The 8,544-nt window shown below is 40.1% G+C and overlaps 1 protein-coding gene across 1 annotated transcript in view; it reads left to right on the forward strand.

The window, feature by feature from the left end:
• Positions 1-1,078: 1,078 nt before the first annotated feature.
• The window catches only part of ctnnbip1 (catenin, beta interacting protein 1), a 26,168-nt gene continuing 18,702 nt past the window's right edge, over positions 1,079-8,544 (forward strand). The window contains exon 1 of the mRNA XM_084916335.1: positions 1,079-1,236. The gene's annotated coding sequence lies outside the window, so the exon portion shown is untranslated. The remainder of the gene's footprint in view (positions 1,237-8,544) is intronic.

Genomic DNA, 8,544 nt, shown 5'->3' on the forward strand with positions numbered 1-8,544 from the left:
AGACACAAAACAGGCGATGAACAGCCTGAGGTATCTTATTGAAAAACTATTACACACGGAAGTGACTCAGAGATGTGCGACGGTGAGTCTCATTTAAAATTACATTACAACATAATCCCTACCTGTTTGACCCAAGTGACTCCTTTTTCTACATTTATTTTTATTAGTATTATTTTTCTTTTTAACTTTTTAACTAATTATAATCACAATCTATAAAAGGTATACTTGTGTAGATATAAGTATAGCTATATAAAGCTATAAGGTTCTAACTTGTAGTTAGAGACTCATTTATACTTTAATAGCCATATGTATGATGATAATATGTTATATGATAATACTAACAAAAAAGAAGATGACGATGACAATGGAAATAGGAAATAGGATGATGATGATAATGATGGCTATTAGTATTATGTTATTTTATGATGGTTATAATGTTATTAACTACGTTTAATTTATTTTTTCTTCTCTCTCTCTTGAGCCAAAAACTAACAAAAGTAATGCCTGTGTTCAGCTTTTACGCACCGCACATCAAATACACCTTCAACATTATCCTGTGGTTGTTTTTTTTTATTATTTGAATGTATGTTATTTGTATTTAAATGCACAGTTTGTCTGTCTTGTCCTAATTTGTCCTGTTGTTTTGTTAGTGTAGTATTGAAAAAAAAAAAAAGGCATAAAGAGTCTACACCACAGTTAACCTCCAAAATAAAAATTAATAAATAAATAAAATTAAACAAAATAATTTTAAAAATAAATAATCAATAAATAAATAATTTTATGCTCACAAACTCACATGAATGTAATTTAACTTGAGTTTATAGACCTAAACGAATATATTCTTTTAATATTTATGATTCCTTTAACTTATGAAGAGCTAGAAATACCTTCTGTACATTCTCACTACTTTGTATTAATTCCGGCATCACCTTATTTATTTCTTTAAAAAAGGTCAGCCATACAGAGATCCGAATTTACCCTTTGGTGACCCGGCTGTCGGACCCAGACCACGTTTCACGGCTCAGACTCCACTGATGAGTGTGCAATGATGGCTGAGCCGGTGGCGCCCCTGGTGGCCGGCAGGGGTACCGGGGAGCCAGCAGGAGAGTCGCTGCGTTGAGTCAGTTCGCCGTAGCTCTGCCGACTGGAGGGATGTGACCCCGGAACAGGACGCCCTCCTACAACAACACACCATTCAAACAGAGCACAGAAGAAAGTAAACCTGGACCAGGAGGGGTAAGCACAAATCTCCAGTTTTCTTACGAGGGAAACGTTGTCAGGGGGTTTAGGAACGATGCGTGTGCTCGAATCCCAGCGTTTGCACCTCTGGCGGAGCAGCGATACCTGGATGGTGTTTGCACCCATAGGAACTTCATTCAGGCTTTTGTCTGGGGCATGCTAGCGAGCTAGCTTGGTTGGTTAGCATCGCCCGCTTTGCCAGTGTGTAGCGCCTGGTTGTTGTTTTCCTTTTTGGTGGAGACTAAATGAAGCGGGTGTTTACGTTAAAACAAAAGCCACTCGGAAGTTAAAGAAACGAGTGTGGTCCGTACATTTTTCCTTCCCGTGAAGGATATAGCTTAACACCCGCATCGAAAACGGACTGAGGCTCGCCGCTTGCTAGCGAGAGCGCTGCTACAGTTTGAACAGTCTGCGTCCCGCAGCATGACAACGGAACCAGTCCACGGTCATGCGTGCCCACCTCTTAGAGAAACAGCTGTTTTTATTTCACTCTGGGTTTCCGGGCATTTCTGTTGCTTTATTCACATTTGGGTAAGATTTAAGAAGACTTGTAAATGACCCTGCGATATCGTAGCTGTTTGAATCACTTGCACTCACGCTCATGATGTTCACAATATTGTTCATAACGTGTCTCAGATAACGAAACCTTCTGTTTCCTGCTGGAAATTCCATGCGGTGCACAGTACATTTGTCCCAGTCCCCAAACACCCACCCAAAGGCAATGCTTGGGCTTGGAGTTTAAAATTTAAACATGAAGCTCCACCAAAGCGTTTTTGGCCACTTTCTTGTGTTCAAGTTTGCTTTTCACATAACCCACAAGGCTGCTTTTCTATTTTTGGATGGTCTCACCCATGGATGCATTGTGCCACACCGTCAGTTACCCATGTCTGCTTACACCACCACCACCTCCTCCTCCTACATGTCAGAAAGCTGACAATTCCTAGAGTGGCAAAGCTGGCACCCTATTGGGAGCAGGGCATTGATGAGTGTGGGTGTTGGGACTCTGCCACATTGGCAAGCACACTTGAAATCTCCTGACGAAGCCTGCCTTAGTTTGCACATTCTCCTAGCTGTCTGGATTTCTCAGAGAGATTAGGACCACTGGCCTCCTCATGCTCGCTGCTCTTCAGCCTCCTCGAGCCCTGAGGGGACCTCATCAGCTGCCTGCCAGCAGAGTTTGGGAGGCAATGCTGTTTTATCTCATGACTGCTTGCTCTGTGTTTGGCACAGCACTTGTCATCCTGTCAGCATTAACCAGGCCACGTAGTAGACTTTTGTGGATTGACACCGCAACACTAGAACTGCTTGCGTCTACTCTTGGCTTACACGCCCAGTCTCATTCCCAGTGAACACCAGATTTGATTTTTTTTAAAGAATCTTAAAGAATTGGACTTAAAAACACTGTTTTATGGAAGTTAAGAGATATGCTCGTGTCTGTCTGTTCTATTGTTCCAAGCACATAGATCTCATAAATCAGAATTTAGTGCCCTGCCTTTAACGTTGGTTCTTTTGAAAATCTTGCAGCCAGTGCCCTCGAGGGACCAGCTTAAGGCAGCAGCTTCCGTTTCAACTTGACAAGCTTGACAAGTTCTGTGATCGTAAAAAAATTAATACAATTATTTATTTTGTAATATGGTACAGTCTGTGGGAAAAGTGGCTTTATCGAATTAGATGTAAGAAGACAAAACTGCAGAATCAAGTCGTGTGAATTTTAATGTAAAATGTTTCTGCAAAAAACATTTTTTTTTAAAAATTCAAAGGAGAGCCGTGACATTACAGATGTAAATTTGCAATTAAATTTTGAACCATCTAGGAGGGAAAAAGTGAAGTCGGGATAGACGTAAAGAATTAGCTGAAGAATAGTTGAATACATAGAGAAGCCCTGCTAAAGCTTGAACACTTGGGCAGGGTTGAGTTCATGCCTCACATGGTGACAACAAGACATGACCTACTTATCAATCATGTTTCCACAAACTAGTTCACGGCCATTGTCCCCCATTTACTGTCACCATTGTTGGGAACATTGTACATATGAAGAGGTGACAGCATGCAGACAGATACAAAGTTCAAGTCGGAGCCTTTCGGCTTGTTGTGTCGGGACCTCGATCTGCCCGTTCAATAGGGATTCAATTCTCTGGGTGTCAAGTAGACTTCCTTATGTGGGATTTTTGGCTATGACAATTTCAAATTTCACATAACAAGGCCCGAAAACTCTCAATAAACCACAAAATGAAAATTACACTATGTTGATATTTAATATTTAATCATCTCAGTGCATGCTGCATCCCTGTTGTGTTAGTATAGAATTCACAAAACTGATAAGATTGGGCTAAATTTGCCAAACTACAGTGTTGAATGGCAACATTGTGCCGTCCTAATTCCAGTCGGCTAGTTTTAATACACGCAATGACCCATTGGTAGAAAAGAGCATGTGTTCGTAAATGTGTGTACCTGCAGCAGCACAGCTGCTGTGCAGAACCAGGCCAGGTTGTTGGCAGCTCAGCTGGCAGCCACACCAAGCTTACTTAGGTTTCTCACACATTTGCTCGGGATGTTGCAGCAGCCCGTGACTCCATTCAAGTTATTTTACCGTCTCGGCTTTTCCTCCCCCAGTTTAAGCTGTTGACCTCTCAAGAGCCCTGTGCAGTTGAGTTCTGCTGGCCAGAGGAATTTGATTTGTAAATCAGATGTCATGCATCATGTGAGCAGCTGATTGCAGAGCCAGTAACAGTGGCAGCCTCCGCCCTGCTTGACCCTCAGCAAATGTGAAGACCTATCACATTGCATCCTGTAATCCCTGGCAGCAGACCCTCATTGCACTGTTAGGCCAGGCCAGAGTCCTGAAATGGTCTTGAGAAGTTTATGTTTCTCAGAGACACTAATGGGCACCAACACACACATAATCACAATTCAACACAAAATATTCAGCATGCGAGCAATAGGCCTGTCTCTATTTTTAAAGTGGCATTACTGAATGTGTAGTGGCTTTTAAGAGATGTGGCACTGCAATGACATTTGAATCAAGCATAATCCCATTTGCTGGAGTGGTAGCAATCTTTAACTGTGCACTTTTAGCAAACATTGGTGACAGTAGTCATTTTAAAGTAAGGCCTTTTCTTGTTATTTCCATCTTGGCATGCATGACACTAGTGTCCCTGATAACAGGAGAAAACGCACTGATGAAAAAAGCAGTACAATATGATCTGTCATTCTGGTTGTTTTATGTGCAGACACTAGTGGAAACAATAATTGCCTCCATGTTTTTAAAAAGTGTATATATAATCTTAGTGGTGCACTGCAGCCTCACTGCAAGAAGGTTTCTGGTTCTCGAATCAAGTTTGCACGTTCACTCTGTGCCTTTTAGGTTTTCCTCCCACAGTCCAAAGACATGTCTATTAGGTTAATTGGTGATCCTGAGCTGAATGTTGATGCGAGGTAGATAAAAAGCTTAAAATGTGTAAAATACTGAAGGAATGCATGATTTGAGTAAATATTTCATAACACGTTGAACTACACAGTCTAACGTGAGATTTATTTCCCTGCACGTTTATCATAACTTGATTTAAATTTTAATCTGAAAAAGTATTCATAGAGACCTTTTACTAATCCAACCAAATATGAGCTCAGAGGTGGGCGATAAAGCCCAACAGTTATATCATAATTTTTCAAGGAAATTTGCAATAATGATATTTCTGAGGACAGTTTTATTTATGTTTACAGCTTGCAGACAACAACATTTATTAGTGCAAACAAAATCGTTCTTTTGAAATGAGCTGCTGTCATGACAGACTACGTAATTCAAAGTGTGAATCTGCTGAAACAATGTGCCAGCAGTAGCATTATGGTGCACCAGTAGGGCAGCAAGGACAATATAGTCACATATTAAAGCTGAAATTAAAAATATTTCCTACCTGATATTTTTCTCTGTTTGACCAGCTGCTTAAAGCCCTCCTTTTCCACAATGCAACCCCATCAGTAATTTCCCTCCAATGTTTGCTCTTCCTGTTGTATGGAGTGCACTTAGCCGGCACTCCGGCGATGCTCGGTTGAGTTATTTGTTTACTTTTGGGTTGCACATCAGCAGCTGCTAGCATCTCTTCACACACCTTCGTAGCCTGGTTTTACACGACTGTGTTTTTCTTTTGCTTTGAGTGGTGAAACAAATTTGTTGTTTCCACGTTTAGCGCGAATAGTTTTGTGGGTACTAAATAGTCATCGGAGGCTGGCGTGCAGCTCCTGCTGTCAAAAACAGGATCTGGCCTTGTCTGATTGTTGTGTGCACTAGATAACATAAACACTTTACATGTTTAATATATTATCGATTGATGTAATATGATACTGTTTTGTCAATTTTCTGCCTGTACTGTCATGGATGGTATGTTGTGGCACAGCCCTAGTATGACTTACTGCAGAAGTCAGAGATACTTAGTCTCTTACCACGTGCAATCAGGGCAGGGCATCAGATGCCATCTCAGTACTTTTGTTCACGTATAGGCCGATCTTCAGTTTAAGCTAAACCTCATCTATGTTACACCCTGATACCTGTAAATGGGGAGTACCCATTAAATATGTTTATTTTATTGAAAAGGGACAATGCACTTTAATTGTTAATGACCATTTAGGTACATCTTATAAATGGGCCAGATGTATGCCAATCATTACACCAGCATAAATATCCCACAATGCAATGCAGTAGTACATGAAATAAATTGCTAGACAGAGATTAAGGCAACTGAGATCTAAGTCAGTAGCTCTTCCTTTGAAGTGTTTAAATATATGGTTTCACTTTGCTAGGCATAATATACTTTTAAAAATGTTCCTAATCTTTACTTGGTTAATCTTAAACGAGGTTGGGTTACCATGGTAACATATCTCCAGCCAGTTCTCAAGTAGTAATGTGAATGTACTAAGTAGTGCATCCATAGAAATGTATGCTAATAGTAATTCACAGGACAGGCCCAACAATGGCACATAGCTTGGGATTTCAGATGCAATGCCACATTAATCAAAGACATCAAAGAACTTAGACTGCGACTAACTGTTGCGTATGCCCACGTCATGCTGCATAACTGCCCTTGTTATTTGAAGGTTTAAAAGTCATAAATTATAGAGGGTTGAACTGAAATTGTTAAAATGAGCACTGTAAAGATACACACTCAGTACAACTGGAAATTTTAGTCCATTTATAGGTCAGTCATGGACAAAACAACTCTTAAAAATCCATAAAATAGAGACAAAAACACGATAAAATTCCAGGCATTCTCATTTTTAGACTTTAGTTTAGTTTCAGTGATGATTTAGTTTAGCTCCACTGCCTAGAGGGGCTCTGAGAGCCTGATGTCTCAGCTCAGCCCAACAAGACAACACTGACAAAAGCACAACACAGGCAGAGAGGGGGGAGATTATAGCTAGATCAGCACAAAAGAAACCCTTTGATTATGTCTGGAATATTAGCCGTATGTGTCTGGGGCTGGCTGAGTATCCCTCGAGGGATTAGCTTTGAGCCAGCCCACCTCTAGAACCTAACCTCAGGAACATACAAAGGAGTCTGACAGGATCCTTATTGTGATCCTTGAAAGGATTTGAGACGTTACACAGCAGAGCACACCAGAATATTGCTAGCATGATCCTAGTAGGCAGCAAATATCACTATGCCTAACCATGTTTATATTCAGAGCATTTCAGCAGAGCAGGAGACAGTTTTACTCCTATATTACATCTTTAATGTCTGAATCTTTTACATACATATACAATCATTATGAAGTTTTTTGTTTTAAATCTTATGCCTTATTGTGCTGATTAAAACTATCAACTTTTGAAGGCATGTTATCTAGTGGTAGACACCAAATGTGTTGTCTACTCATGAATCACAAAGTTAATGTTGAGATCACAGCAGTTGACTTTCCTTCAAAATAAGAAGATTTAAGTGAGTTAGCAGCTAGCGATGGTCGGACTCCGGTGCACCTATTTACAGTGTAGAAAAATCTGGTCAAAGAGGCGTTGCTGAAACTTGGAAACAAAGCCTATGCGAGAAAAACCAAGATGTGGAAAAATAATGATAGACACTCTGGACAGATGAGTCAGAAGTTTAAAATATTTGGTTCTAAATTTATGGTAGAAGAAGAGCTAAGAGCACTACATTGATCAGAATTAGTGGCAAATGCAGTTGTTGTGCTGGACTATGAAGAGACAGGTGAGGAGGAAATCAGTCAAGAAGCCAAAAGTTCAATTTGCCAGTCCTAAGCTCCTCTGCTTTGAACATGAGCTTGGGATAGTGACAGAAAGAAAGAAAGAAAGAATGTAAGTGCAAGCATTGAGTTTCTGCTGTAACGTTGGCTGGCATAAGTGTTACAGAGCATGTGAAGTACTCAGGCATCCAGAGTGAGCTCAGAGTAGACCTACTGTTCATAAGTCTGATCCAGATGCCTCCTGGATGATATTGTTAGTGGTTTTCTGTGCATGTTCTGAAAAACCAGAGTAGAACAACCTGCAGGTTTTTATCTATCACGATTGATGGGTTTTATTGACCCCCAAATTAATTTGTGCAGTGTGATAGCAATCCTGAGCATGTAGTCAGATTCATGAAGATTTGGCAACGAGAAGAGCCGACAACAGATGGCATGGCCCCCATGGAGCCCCCAGCATCAAGGAGTCATTCTGAGATAACATAAAGAGGCAAGACAGACTAAATCCACAGAAAAGCTGCAGCAGGCACTCTAGGAAACACGTAATGACCTTCGTGTGAAGGACCTTTCAAAGATTGATGCTGTTAGAGGCATAAGGTGGTCACATCTCACTTAGCAATAATGTAAGTTTTGCACTGTGCATGAAGTCACTGACTGAAGTTTAATGTGGCTTTTTTATTTGTCAGATATGTAAAAGTAAACCCTGCATGAAATAAACATGATTGTTTGGACACGTATTGTTATATGCTTTGAAAATCATCTCAAACTGGACTTTACCCTACGCTGGTTGGTTGTTTGGTTGGTTGTTTTATTTTGAACATGTAAATAAAATAAAATACATTGTACACAGTAAAATTAAAAGGGAAAAAACATTAATTTGGCATTGATATCTTAGTGTTTATCAATTTAAAATTAGACAATATACATATAGAACTACATATTCTGTTTTCTGCTCTCCCACTGTCACAAATTGTTACCTGTTATTTAAGCTTAGTTTAGCCTTCACTGAGAGCATCTACAGCAGGGGTGTCAAACTCAAATACACAGTGGGCCAAAATTCAAAACTGGAACAAAGTCGCGGGCTAACATTAATATTTATTGAAAAAAAAAAATCTTCCTC

The sequence above is a fragment of the Perissodus microlepis genome, chromosome 20, assembly GCF_051167445.1.
Source record: "Perissodus microlepis isolate ML-2025 ecotype Zambia chromosome 20, ASM5116744v1, whole genome shotgun sequence".
NCBI lineage: Eukaryota > Metazoa > Chordata > Actinopteri > Cichliformes > Cichlidae > Perissodus > Perissodus microlepis.